The sequence below is a fragment of the Pinus tabuliformis genome, chromosome 4_1 (assembly GCF_031772625.1).
Source record: "Pinus tabuliformis cultivar Carrire ecotype Pingquan chromosome 4_1, CPIR1, whole genome shotgun sequence".
Lineage (NCBI taxonomy): Eukaryota > Viridiplantae > Streptophyta > Pinopsida > Pinales > Pinaceae > Pinus > Pinus tabuliformis.
In genome coordinates this window covers 901,197,289-901,212,887 of record NC_142303.1, presented here as the reverse complement: position 1 = coordinate 901,212,887, position 15,599 = coordinate 901,197,289, and positions in this window count along the sequence as shown.

Sequence of the window (15,599 nt, the reverse complement as noted above, 5' to 3'; positions counted from 1 at the left end):
TTCATCAATGAAAAGAATGGGAAACTTATCTTTAATAGTGAGCTTGTTGAGCTCCCTATAATCTGGACACATGGGCCATGATCCATCCTTCTTGTGCACCAATACTACTGGAGCAGAGAAAGAACTATGGCTAGGTTGAATTATACTAGCCTCAAGCATTTCTGCAACCATACATTCAATTTCACTCTTTTGGGCATAGGGATATCTGTACGGCCTGATGTTTGGAGTAACACTTCCTCAAATCAAATGAATAGCATGATCATTATCACCAATAGGTGGGAGACCTTTGGGAGTCTCAAATACCTTGGAATGATTGTCCAAGATTTTTTGGAGATTTGGAGAAATAGATGATTATGATGTGGAAACATCTAGTGAACATAATTGTGCAATTGCACCTCGTTTTTCCTTTTTTAGAAGCTTTGTCATACCGTTAGAGCTTATTATCTTTCCTAGTTTCCCTGCAATACCCCTTAATTCAATTGCCTTTCCTTCGGCATAAAATTTCATGAAAATTTCTTGAAAGTTAAAAGCTATTGTACCCAAGGATTGTAGCCATTGGACTCCTAGTACAATATCAGCACCTTCCATTAGAATGGAAAGCATTGGGCTATTCAATACATATTCTCCCATGGATAGCTTGATATTATGGCACTTTCTAGAGCAATTTATCGTTCCTCCATTTGCAACCATCACTTGACACTCTGATGCTTGATATAGGAAGCAATTCAATTCTTTTGCTATCTTACAATGAATAAAATTGTGGGTACTTCCTGAATCAATCAACACTATTCCCTTTTTCTTCTTGATATGTCCTTCTATCTTGATGGTTTGAGGAGTGGTAATTCCAGCCAATGCGTTACAAGATATGGTCAAATTCATTTCTTCTTTATCTAGGCTTTGTTCCTAGAGTATATCCTGTTCTTTTGACATTTCTTGTTCCTTTTCTTCCTTCTCTTCACAATCTATGTAGAATGATTTCTTCTCAGCACACTTATGACCTTTAGTGTATTTGCTATCACAACTGTAACAAAGCCCTTTTGCTATTTTTTCTTCCAATTGTTGTTTTGTCAACATTATAGGTTTTGGAAGGCTAGGGGCAACCACACTTCCATCTTTATAGTTGTGAGCAGTAGGCTTCCTGGTTGCCATAATTTTGCTTTCCATTTTTCTTGCTAAAATGAATGCCTTCTCTAATGAATCAGGTTTCCAAAGGCGAACATCATGTTGGATATTATCCTTTAAAGTCCCTATGAACACATCAATCCTATGCTCCCCTGGAATATTTTTTTACCCTTATGTCCAATTTTTGGAACTACTTAATATGCTCCATCATTGAACCCTTTTGTTTGAGACTTATCGATTGGTGAAAAAAAGTGTTGCTTTTTGTATCCTCATAATGTGCTATCATTTATTTCGTAAAAATTGCCCAAGTGATAATTTATTTATGAGAGCAAAGCCATTGATACCATACAAACTAATTTGGTTCCAAATATAAAGTTGCAATATGTACCTTTTGTGTGTTTTGCACATTATCGAGATTGAAAAATTGCTCCATCTGTAGTATCCATGTTGCGGGATCCTTGCCATCAAACTTCCTCATATCAATTTTTGGAATATGGTGGGTCTTCGATCTAACATTAGAGTCTATGAAATCATGATTAACATCTCTTTTTTTCTCATCATGAGTTTCTTTTTCTACCCTTTCACCATTAGTGACCATTTCTTGTAGCAACTTATTCAAATTTATATTCAATTCTTCCATCTTATCATCCATGCCATCCATTTTAGCATCCATGCCATTCATCTTAGCTTCCATGCCATCCATCTTAGCTTCTACGCCTTTCTTTAAACAAGCCATCTTAGCTTATACGCATTTCTTTAAACCATCCATCTTAACTTCTACATCTTTCTTTAAACCATCCATCTTAGATTTTGTTACTTTTTGTGCAAGTGACATTTATTGCACTTGGTCTCGTAATTTTGATATATCATGTTGCATTTCTTCCTCTTCTTCATGAGTCATGCTAGAACATTCAGGTTTCTTAATAGGTGTTTGCATTTTCTTTCCTCGGGGCATCAATTACCGATAATAATGCTTTACTATGACCTTTGAATTCCTTCCAACCAATTTTTCAAACCAAGCTTATGCAAAAGTTAAAAAAAAAAACTACGCACCTTGTTTTCACTTTATAGGAGCTCGATATTGAATCTGATGTATCTCTGTAATTTCGGATCATCCAATTCTAAAATTGCGACTTGCAGTAGCCCTCTGTGTCCTCTTTCCAATGCCACTAGTCTAATTGAATTTAGATTCTCCAAGGTAGGGTTATGCACAATCTCCCAAGATGACCTAATTATAGACCTTTCTAGAAGAGCGAAATTGTATGAAGTGCCACATGTCACTGTTTTGACCTTAGTATCTGAAAAGTATACACAAGAAACTACAGGCCGTCTGCTTTCTGCAACTTTTTATGAAATTTCCATCTAATGCTCACAACAAAAGTTATGACAATTTTCCCAAGGTCACCTGTTTGGAATGTAATTCAAAATTCTACAAAAAGGCCAACTTCCTTAGATAATATCTCCGCAAATATAGTGCGAAAAGCTCTGAAATTGGGATCCAAGGTTCAGTGTGATTTCGTCTCAAATGGGTTTTTTGTTTCGCTTCTAAAATGTCGCATAAAAAAAGTTATAGTGAAAATGCCGTGATGACCTATTTGGAGCATCGAAACCCTAGAATCCAAACCTCTGATACCAAATGTTATGAAACTAGCTCACAAAATGATAGAAAATATAGTTGAGTGCCTTAGAATTTAGCCTATTCGAGGGGGCAACCTGCTTTACATTACACAAATGAAAAATTCATGGATGATACAAATGACAAAACCTCCTTTCTATATATAGGAGTCTAAGGGGTCACAATATATCCAAGCCGACCTAACAATATTAATATAAAGGCACAAAAATAACAATAGAGGGATTCTATGGGGCATAGTAATAACAATATGGGGACAATAGGGGCACAACAATATTAATAAGGGACACAACTACAATAGTAATGGGGGCATCACTGGTATTATAGTGACCTAACAAAAAATGCTTACGCAATACTCCCACTATATTCTCTACTCCAAAATGTCCAGTGATGTGATTATATTGCGCTTCCCAAATCATCTTGGCACAGTCACTTGAAGGAACATAGATTTGTCCCATGTGGCATAATAGTGCATCCTGGAGGGGAAAATTTTGAACTTTCTTATCTTCTAGGAGTGTCTAGTATGTGCTACCAAATTTTGGATCTCTCTCATAAAGATGTGGCCACCTCGAAGTCTCGTGCCCCTAGGAGTCAAGCACAGTGATCAACGACATGACTACTGGTTCGCTGAGGAAGTGTGCAACATTATTAGTTCTTCCCTTCTTGTACTTAATGTTCAATTGGAATTGTTGCAGGTATGTGGACCATTTATAATGGAGATCGTTCTACAACTTCCCTTGTGTCCATATGAACTGCAAGGGTTGGTGGTCTATGTAGATGACAGTTTCCTTCCCTAGAATGTAATGGTTTCATTGAGGACAAACCTACACAATCGAATACATTTCCCTGTCATAAGTGGGATACATTTAGACTATGTCTGAAAGTGTCTCACTGTGGTAAGCCACTGGATGTCCCTGTTGAGTAAGAACTGCACTAATAGCATAATTAGAAGCATCTGTTTCAATCTCAAATGGTTTTTGTAAGTCTCGTAATGTGAGTGTTGGTGTAGAGAAGAGGTGATGTTTCAACACGAAAAATGCCTTCTGTTGGGTTTCAGACCAATTTTTTTTCTATTGGTCTACCCTTGGCAACTTGACTTAAAGGCCAAGTGATATGAGAGAACCCAACACGAACCTGCGGTAGAAATTGGTGAGACCTAGAAAGTTGTGGAGCTCTATTAGAATGGTTGGGGCTAGCCCATCCCGAATGACTTGTATATTGGTTGGGTCCACATGATCCAGGTGGATCTGTAGACACAGTGGCATGGTAAAAGATGAAAATTCAAAGTGGTGGAAAGGTGATGAACTTGACATCAAATCGAAGCTCTTGTCGCCCTGATTCCAACGATGCGAACGACACTCCAATCTGAGTCTGGATGGAGGAGATAGAGGTAGTCAAACTTGGGTTGACTTTTTGATGACTGGGAAAGCTTAACAAAGACACAATTTGGCCCTTTCTGGCAGACAGAATCTGGCCAACTCTGGCTAGATTCCGGAAAAAATTATTTCCTTGTTCAAATGAATCCTTTGGTCCAAAAACCAAATATATATATAGAAAAGGGGGTGGTGGGCCACCAACCCCACCACCTCAACCTTCATCTGCATATAACCAAAAAAAAAAAACATATATGGTGGAGGGGTGGGCCACTACCCCTGGCCCCTGTCGAGCAGTAAAAAGGGTCTTTTTCACCTCTATTTACCCTACATTCACTTATCAATCCGAGAACGATTTGTTATCTCAAAGAATGTACTCAGTTTGAGGCGGTCATTTGTCAGAGTAATGCTAGTAGTAAAGTGCTCTAAATACAAAAGTTAGCGGATGCTTAAAATAAGATCTACTTACAGAAAAGAACCTTAAAACTCAAATCATGCACTCAGAAAGCTATAGCAATTTATCAGTCAAGGGTACAGTAATGGTAACTCATCCCTTTGTAAACTCATGTAATTAAAAGATAATCAAGGAAAAGATCATCAATCTGGGAACTAGACAACATATGTCAATGCTCATTACAGTCTCAGATCGTTCTACACACCAAAGCAATGATAATACAAATGAGAGGAAATGGAATAACAACAATTCTTATGAACAAGATTGAAGAGCAAAACCTTAATCTACGGAAATGAATGCAACAATTATATCCTATAGGAATTAGGTAACAATCTTTACTCTAAAGATAAATCAGACAACAAACGGAAATAGAACGACAACTAACAGAGATGAACTATAGAACAACAACTTGCACCAAATATAAATGTACAATAGACCAAAATGAATATCACACACAACACGCTTAATATTGAAAGGAACAATGATCTGACTTTGATACAACAAGTATAAATCACAGTTATAAGGAATAACGATTGTGATTCGTAATGGAACAACAACGCCAGTTGAACAACAATCGCGGTTAAGTGTAAACCATAGATAAATACAATAATAATGATTTATGAATGTACAACACGGTTACTTAGTAATCGAGGAGAAATGGCAATCTGTAAGGAACAACAATGTTATATTAATGGTTAAAGGAACAACAGTGCATTATAAAGTCAGAATGAACAACATAACATTCATGTTACAGAGAGCAACATTACTCAGTTGAGCATAAACAAAATATAACAGAACCATTATGTAAAATAGCAAAACACATCAGATTACTAAACAAAGCTAATAACGAAAACCACACACGAATTAGAAATAATGGTACAAGAGCAAGTGTTCCACCAGGGTCGGGCCCTTAGCCTCGAGGGACACACCGCTTGAGATTACTCCAGAATCAAAGATGCAACAACAACCAGATTTATATTAAAACGTCAAAACAGAGTTAGAGTGGATTGCTCTTCAATGAGAGTCGATGATCAAAGCTCCAAATACAAAGGAGAATTACATAAAAAAGCAACAATTCGTCCCCCGGGCTAGTAGTGCTGCCCCTTCTTATAACAGCCGAGCACAGATATCAATGATACAAAAAATCGTTATGATAGCAATCCCTTAGGATTCACCAGAGTGTTAATTCTCAGTTATCCTCTTGTTCTCTTGCACCGATTTGGTATCTCCTTTTCCCTTTCCCGGCTGATACGCTCCAATTTGGATCGCCTTGTTTGCATGTGGTTCCCTATCAAAGGGACATCAATTAAATTTGTCTTGTCTTTTCCTTTGGGACGACAATATTTTGTTTTCTCCTTTTCCTGCATAAGAAAAGGGCAATTATTAGTTATTTTGCGTTACTTACAAATCTTATAGATTTTATTATAATTTATTATTATCTACCTAGTTCATGATGCAAAGAGGCTATGAGTTTTTAAAGAAAAGATGACAAAATAAATGATAATAACATACATTCTCCAGTACTCAACACACCCCCCTACTTACCCTTTTTCATGCCCTCATGAAAACATTGTAGCTGACATGCAAGGCAGTGAGAAAGTAGGTCGGAGACGGGATCTCATGAGGTGGTCTATAGCCATGATGCCTAGCTAGGTGTTCAAAAAGATGTCTTGTCTGACCCTCAGGAATTTCATACAAGGCTTGGTATCCTGGTGTAGGGTGCTAAATAACTGGACCGTGGAACCTACAGCCTAACTAAGATGGGTCTTCTCTCAAAATAAGGTCACCATAGAGACCCAAGCGATCAGCAGTTAGCTTAAAGTTCTCATAGTTAAACGGTTCCTTGAGTTGGATGTTCGGATTAGAAGTCTGATATCAGAATTTGGCAACTGCAATGGCAAGGTCCTTGATGGTAAGGAAATATTCTATCCCTTGCCGATTGATTACTGTATGAATAGGTCCTAATGCCTCAATCACGCCCGGAGTCCTCATGAGGTTCCTATGTTTATTCCACAACTGTAATGGGTCTCTAGGCTTAGCTCGCACCCATAAGTCTAATCCATTTTCTTGTGTTTGAAAGGCATTATAGGATTTAAGCCATTTTATTTGATTAACACCAAAAGAAATGAATGCCTACAGTTGGATATCCCCAACGAAATGGCTGGGATTTTGCTCTGTTTCTTGAGCTAGCACAAGGTTATGCAGATAGAACTCACATAATAATCTTTGAACCTTCACCCCATAGTGCTTACAACAATTTATGAAATCGTCAATAGTGTTTATTTCTGTTGGGGCTCCTCCTTTGACAGCTTTAATTTTCAATTGCAAATATTGTTCCATTAAAAACAAGGCATAGTTCTTAGCAGATGCTCTACATGCTAGGATGTCAGTATACAAAGAGCATAACATATCCATTTGTTTGATGACTACATCTAGTCTATGAGTTACCTTTTAGACTCTTTCTTCTTCCTTTCGCCATACTTCAAAGGCCTGGCTTTCAGATAAGTTGACATTCCTCAGCTGTTGTTGTAATTTTTCATACTTTTCTCAAGAGACAATCTGTTCTGTAAGTTTCTCTATTGTTTGCTGGGCTTGCACCAAGTCCTTTCGCAGAGTTACTATCCTCAGATCACTGTCCCACATAGTAGTTGTAAGCAGAAGGTTTACTTGAATCTTCTTATTGCATCGTCCCGTGTTTATGGTTCGCATTTCCTCAGAGGACTGTGCCTCTGTCTAAACTTCTTTGTCACAAGCTGATATATTATCTGTTTGTACTTCAACATGGGCGACAGCTGAATGTTGTTCCTTTTGGTTTTGAACGGCAGGCTAGACTTGAGTCCTCCTAATCTTTTTCTTGAGGGGTTTTGCCGGAATGGTTGCATGTTTTACCCCCGAGGTCCTTTTTTCTCTCTTTCCCATTTTCAAAACCATGATTTGTTGTCAAAGTCGTGTTATCACATTAAGCATTATTTGCTGTTATTTTCGTAATCTTTTAATTTCTTTTGTTTTCTTGGAAGGAATAGCTGTCTGTTTACTTGGGCCTGGACTTTTGCCTTGGCCAATTTCCTGGTTCTCTTCTTGGGGTGCTTCCTCATTGTTCTGATCGGGTTGTTCAGGAGTAAAAACCCTAGCTTGTTCTATTATTTCCTGGGTGACTTCTTCTTCCACCCCTTCTCCTTCATGAAATTCTTCCGGTGTAGTCTAACTGGGAACAGATTTTTCGTCTTCTTTATCTTCATCACTTTTCTCTCCAGATATACTTTCATCATGAGTGGAGTGATTGTCTTCTTCTTCTCCCTCATCGCACAATTCTTTGGATGCATTTTTGTCATGAGCAAAATGCTCCTTTGGTTCTTCTTCAAAGTGGAGGCTTAGTGGGCTGAGAGGTTGAGCATATTCACCCATATTGGCTAGAATTTGGGCTAACTCATCCTCTTGCAATGGATTTTGCAATGGGATTTCTTCGCTTTACTCTGTCTCTTCCTCCGCCTGCCCAGACTGCTTGGTATCTTCCTCTGTTTCTCCTTCCTCATTTTCCTCCAACTGTTTCTCATTCTCCTCTCCTTCCAATTGCGAGGGTTGCTCATCCCCTGAATCATATATCTACTGGTTGACTGGTATTCCCTTGGGAATTTTATAGCCTCCCTCAGATCCATGCCAATCTAACAGATTTCCTTCGTTTCAATGGTCTATTCGATGTACTGGTAGCATGTTTTCAATTTGGGCCTGGCAGAGCCAGTCCCCTGTCTATCGTGACAATCAGTTCCTCCCAACTGCTCTGTTGTTGAGCAAGACTGTAGCTAACTATGAGTCGTATCAACCCAAGGTGACTTACTACCGATTCTACGTGGCGTGATTTTTTCATGCTTCGGGCAACATCATGTAATAAAGAACTTAAAAACGCAGGCAAATTCACAAAAAAAAATTGTTTTAATACAGCTAAAAGTTTAAGATGGCGTGGTCTGACCACATCTTTCCTTCCTTCACAGGTGATGTAACTCTATATGATTCTTTCCAATTCTGCCCACGACTCTCCCAATGTTGCTGGTAGAACTCCCTTTCCTCTTACGGCCAGGTTTTGGCCTTCATCTTGGGAGATTTTTATGACGTTTCATAGTCTCTCCTTCTTCAGAGTCCACATAGGTCCAGTGGTTGGCAGTATCGAGACCTCTACAATTATGTCATTGGTGACTGCTATGTGTCTCCCTCTTACCGTGGAGTGATGTTCTTGCAAGTTATACAAGAATTCAATTGCTACGGTCTCGTTGAATTGTTGTAAATGATTGAGATAAACTATCCATCCTGCCATTGTTAGGATTTCTTGTGCAGCATCAAAGACTATCAATACCTGTGGTTCTCTCTAAATTGATCTTCCTCCCATGCTTAGCACACTGTAAAAATGTATAGATGACAATGGAATAACAAGTTTTTCAAGCTGTTAGGAAACACAGAGAAAATAACGAAACAACAAGCTTGTTCAAATCTCGAGTCACTCGCTAATTATTGCAGAGCATAATATGGAAATAGCTTATGAACAGAAAGCCATGCAAATTGGAAAACAATATACCGTTAAGCCTTGCTATTCCCAAGTGAAAATTCTCCAAATAATGGTCTGACACGTATGCCAGCAAATTATGAGGTCACCTGCTCCCTCCTGCAATGTGATAGGCTGTCCTCGGCCATCAAATGAGGGAGTGGCGTGCCGAACTGCCATGGTATAGAGTCATAAAGGAACAGCATATACCGAGATGCCATGTTTACAAAAGGAGCAGATTGATGAAATCAAGGTGTACAATAGAATCGCTTCATAAATAAGAGAATGCCGTGATATGATGCGAGGTTGGGAGGATAGGATAGCAGACGTGCACAAAAAGTGTGATGTGGTCATTATCAACTTTTTCCATCATAATTAGTTGTAATAGATTTTCATGTGTTTAAAGGTTCGGGTAAGTTTTATACATAATCTTATTTGACCTATTACAAAGGTATAAGACAAAGAAGGGTCTTGATAATTTCTATTGGTGTATAAGGAATGTGACTTCAATACCATCAATAGAGCTCTGTTTCCCACAGGTGTCCATAACCTTGACAGAGTTGTTTCCTTCACCCATGGAACCATGATTCTTTGTGTATGCTTAGGAAGTGCTATGCAATGTTAAAATGGAGGGCATTATGCTAGCTTGGTAACCAGATAAACCATAATTCCATTCACCAGGAATGAGTGAAAGGTGGGCAGGTCATTTCGTGATGAGACCTCCTGTTCCAAGGACACTTTTTTTTTCTGATGTGCCTCTTGGATCATATCCCTAGTGTGGTGGCCATAGTGGGAATGACACTTCACTTTCTACCTTATGATCATAGTAGGATGGCTCTTGATGAGACCCCCATCCTTCATTTGACAAACCATATTAGCAAATCATATAAACATTTTTCTCTATTTTTCTCTTTTATAAAGTACTTTCCTATTTATACACAAAGGGTGGTTCAACACTCCTTAAGAGTAGGAATGGTGGAAGAAGTCTTAACATATCAATAGAGAAATATACCCTTTGATCTTATTCTTTAATAATGATCAAAGAAGATTATGGGAATTTAAAAAGAACCACCATGATAAACATAACCAATCATATCAGTATTAGTAGAATAATGATAGCAAAGTGATCAATAGTTGTGTCCTTTTCTCTTTTCTCCTATCAATTCAAAGCGATTTCTTGTAAAAAAATAGCGGTTTTATATAATTTGCTGATTTCAGTATGCTCTAGTTTTGTATCCATTGCATAAATGTATGGCTGTGCTCCAAATCACAAGAAAAAGACTCGAAACTGTTATACATTGAGAGGAACAACAGCTGTCCTTTAATTGGAACAATAAGGAGAACAAGCGTAAGTAAAAGAAATGTGAAAACGTCGTCCTTTCAAAAAGGAACAACAAAAAACGCAAGTGTTGTTCCTTCAAAAAAGGAACAGTAGAAAATGTAAGTGCAGTTCCTTCAGAGAAAGGAACAACAGAAAACAAAAGTGTTGTTCCTTCGAAAAAGGAACAACAAAAACAATCATGTTGTTCCTTTGGAAACAGGAACAACAAAAAACAAAAGTGTTGTTCCTTTAGAAAAGGAATAACAAAACCGAAAGTGATGTTCCTTCGGAAAAATGAACAATAGAAAACAAAAGTGTTCTTCCTTCGGAAAAGGAACAACAAAAATGAAAGTGTTGTTCCTTTGGAAAAATGAACAACAAAAAACAAAAGTGTTGTTCCTTCGGAAAAGGAACAATAAAAAAGAAAGTGTTGTTCCTTCGGAAAAGGAACAACAAAAACGAAAGTGTTGTTCCTTCGGAAAAAGGAACAACAAAAAACATAAGTGTTGTTCCTTCAGAAAAGGAACAACAAAATCAAAAGTGCTATTCCTTCGGAAAAGGGAACAACAGAAAACAAAAGTGTTGTTCCTTCGGAAAAGGAACAACAAAAACGAAAGTGTTGTTCCTTCAGAAAAAGGAACAACAGAAAAATGCAAGTGTTGTTCCTTTGGAAAAAGGAACAACAAAACGGTGAAAATGTTGTTCCTTTTGAAAGGAACAACAAAATGAAAAAGTGTTGTTCGTTCGAAAAGGAATAGCAAAAACGATGGAATTTTTGTTCCTTTGAAAAGGAACAGCAAAATGCAGAGGTGTTGTTCCTTGAAAAAGGAACAACAAATTGGTGAGAATGTTGTTTCTTCCTAAAAGGAACAGCAAAATGCAAATACAAAAAAATATGTACAGAGAATAATTTACGCTAACAAAACAAAAGAATTATGTACAGAATGTAAGAACAGTTGAATCACTTAATGAACCAGAGGTGAGGAAGATTTCTCTTCCTCCACCAAAATCTGCATGTCAGAGTCTTCGCGGAGTTGCTGGTAGAAGGATTCTCGAGTAAGTGGTTTGCAGTATAGTCGAACTCGGTGGCTGTTTGCCTTAAAGGTATGTTTGGATCCATCAATGGTGGTTAGAGTAATGGTGCCATTATCATGTACGTTCTGGATTTATATGGCCCCAGCCAACGAGTCTGAAGTTTCCTCGGAAAATCCTAAAACCTGGGATCGTATAAGAGCACGCATTCTCCTTTGCGGAAGACTGTATTTTTAATGAGGGCATCATGCCATTTAGCTCATTGTTGTTGGATCAATGTAGTGTGTTGAAGGGTAGAGAGCCTGATTTCATCTAGCTCATTGATTTGTTGTAATCTATTAATCTATGCCTCATTTAGATCTAGATCGACTTCTTGTGCTATTCGCAGTGTCTGTATCTTGAATTCTATCGGAAAGATGGGTTCCTTCCCAAATACTAGTTGGTGTGGTGAATAGACGGTAGTGCTTTGCCATGTTGTTCTGTAAGCCCACAAGGCTTCTGGTAATCTTGTAGCCCAATCGCGTCTATGTGATGCAATGGTTTTTGTTAGGATTGCTTCTATTATTTTATTGCTGCTTTCTACTTGACCATTTTCCTGTGGGTGGTATGGAGTAGTAATTTTATGCAGGATATGATGGTTTTTTAGTGTTGCAGCAATTTTGTTACCAGCAGACTATGGTCCACCATCTGTAATTATATCTCTTGGGAGGCCATATCGCACAAATATATGGAACAGGAACTATATGACGGAATCCTCTATAGCTCTTAGCAATGCCTCTACTTCAACCCATTTGGTGACATATTCTGTTGCTACAAAAATATATGTTTTCTGGTTTGATGATGGGTTAATTGGACCAACAAAATCGAGGGCCCATTGCTCGAATGGTTCAATAACTAGCTGTGGGTTCAGGGGCATTTCGTCGGACTCTCTAGGGCATCCTTCTCTTTGGTAGTTGTCACAACCTTGAACGAGCTTCTTTTCATCTTTGAAGATCGTGGGCCAATAATACCCTGTTTGCGACACCTTGTGACCAGTTCTCCAATCGGCAAAATGTTCACCAGACGGTCCATCGTGACAAGCTTTCAAAATTTCAAAAATTTCATGTTCACGGATGCATCTCCTGATGTGCATATCGGCCCCTGTATGGAACAGGTAGCTCCCAATCCAAGAAAATCGACTACTACACTAGACAATCTGTTTTCATTCATTGAGGGTCAGATGTTTCGGCAATTTTCCTACCGCTAAATAATTTGCAACATCAGCATACCAGGGTGTTTTAACAGTGACAACAAATAAAATTTCATCTGGAAATTGATCTTCAACTGCTGCCGCGTCCATTGGTTTTGGCATTCGTGGGAGAAAGTCAGTTACAAGATTTTCTTTTCCAGGTCGGTCCTTTATTGTGATATTGAATTCCTGTAATAAAATCAACCATCTAGTTACTCTACCATTTGTGATTGGTTTATTTGCTAAATATTTTATGGTAGAGTGATCTGTATGCAAGATAACAGGATATCCAGTAATATAATGCCTAAATTTATTGACAGCATGTATTACAGCTAAAAATTCCTTTTCAGTAACAGTATAGTTCAATTCAATAGGAGATAAATTCTTGCTAATATAATAAATTGCATATGGTTTTTTATCTTCTTCCTACCCAAGGACTGCTCCAATAGCTGTATCTGAAGCATATGATGAAATTTGAAATGGCAAGTCCCAATTTAAACCTCTAAGTACTGGGGTTGTTGACACAAGCTTTTTTAGATCCTGAAAAGCACGATCACATTTTTGTGTCCAAACAAAGTCAACATTACCTGTTAGTGCATATAAAGGTGCAACAATATGAGAAAAATGTTCTTTAAATGTTCTATAATAACCAAAAAATCCAAGAAAACTGTGTACCTCTATCTGAGTGGTAGGAGTGGGAATTAGAAAAATTATTTGAATTTTGGCCGAGTCTACCTGTATTCCAACTGTTGAGGAATAATGGCCTAAAATAAGTCTTTCAGTCATCATCATATAGCATTTTTCATGGCTCAAATAGAGCCTGGTGGCAATGCACCACTGCAGCACTTTTTCCAGTGTGTCCAATGCTCGGTCGAAATCATCTCTGTATGGTGTAAAATCATCCATGTATACTTCGAGCCCTTCCTTTATTAAATCTTAAAAGATGCTAAGGATAGCCCTTTGAAATGTGGCAGAGGCATTGCAGAGGCCAAAAGGTAGAACTCTGTAGGCAAATGTTCCCCAAGGAGAAGTAAAAGTCGTTTTGTCTTGGTCTTCAGGGGCAATCTGAATCTGATTGTATCCACTGAAGCCATCTAAGAAAGAAAATAATTTCTTTCCTGCTAAAGTGTCTAATACTTGGTGAATGAATGGAAGGGGAAAGTGGTCTTTTTGTGTCGCTTTATTTAGTTCTTTTTAATCTACACAAATCCTCCATTTTTCCTTCTTCTTTCGCACCACAACAAGTGGAGAGACCCATTTACTATCATAGATAGGGTAGATGAAGTTCACATCTAAAAGTTTTTGAAGTTCAGCTTTTACAATATCTTTTAGATGAGGGTTAACTCTCCTTTGTGGTTAGCGAACGGGTCTTGCATCCTTCTCTATGTAAATGTGGTGTGTACATAACTGGGGATCGATTCCTTTCATGTCAGGGTAATCCCATGCAAATGCTTCTTTGTATTTCCTCAGTAATTGGATCACCTTTATTGTTCTTGGAAAGTCAGGTTGGAATTAATGTTTAAAGTCTTTCCTAGCCCAATTTCTACAGTTTTGCTATTTGAGACAGAGGTAGTAGGTATTGTTTGATCGTGAGTATCTTTAAGAGGATCTTCTTCTAATTCATTATCAAATGCTACTTCTATCATGTGACATTGTATGTGAGGTCTGGATTCAGCTTGGCCAATAAAATTGTTAATGGCATCATCTTTTGTTTGATCTTTGAAATCAAGGGCATCTTCTATCGTTAATGGAGATCTAATATTTTTAGCAAGGTATGATACAATATGTTTGTTAGTTCTTATTATTGTAACACTTGGCTGGGCTAGAGGATATAGAGCTAAATTCTTGATATTACCCCCCCTAGTTATGGTCATACTGCCTTATCGGTAGCCAATATAAGCGTCAGCAGTTGCCAACCAAGGTCTGCCTAAAATCAACGGATGTCTACCAAGTCGGTTTTTGGGGTTCATTATCAGAAAATCCACAGGATACTCCTAGGAATCAACAGATATCATGACATCATGCAGTGTGCCCTCTGGCCTAACCACGAATCAGTCAGCCAGTTCTAATAAAGTGGAAGTCGATTCTACTCATGTAATGCCTAGTTTTTGACAAGTGGTGGTTGTTAAGATATTGATTGTAGCTCCTAGATCAACTAAGGCATTTGAGAAGGTTTGTCCATTGATTTGTACTATTACTATTGGATTTCCTGGGTCTTCATATTTAACGAGTGTTTATTTTCCTGATAATTGATCAGATAAGGTACCAACTACTTGCACTGTTGGGTTATTTATTAATTTCCTCGGTTTTTTTATACATAGCTCTTTGATGGTCTTTACATATATTGGGATGTCTTGGATGGCTTGGAGGAGTGAGATTTTTATGTACAGATTTTTTAGTTCTCCCAGAATGTCAAAATCGGGATGTTGTATAGGTCGAGGTATAATTAATCGTTATGGGAATGGGGGAGAAGATGTGGTTGCTTGATCCTGAATTTGTTGTCTGGTCACATCCTCTTCTTGTGGTGGTTGTTCTATAGGTAACTGATTTTCAACTTGAGCGGTTTCATTTCCCTCTGTTTTCATAATGCGCCCATATATTAATTGAAGATCATTACACTCCTTTAGTTTGGTTTCTAGTTCTGGTGTTTCAATTATTTGGATAGATTGGTCCGTTCTATTATTTGGATTAGGGTTCGGCTGGGCCGGGAGTTGTGGTCTTAAGTTAGACTACGGGTTTTGTTGTAATGATGGTAGTGTAGGTTGAGGGAGCAGAATGGTTCCTATTAGCTGATTAATAGATCTTTTCCAGTTTGTCTGCCACGCTTGACTCTATGAAGTAGGAGGGTACCATTGTGCTGGATATACATTGTTTTGCCAATATGGTGGAGTATAGCGAAAAT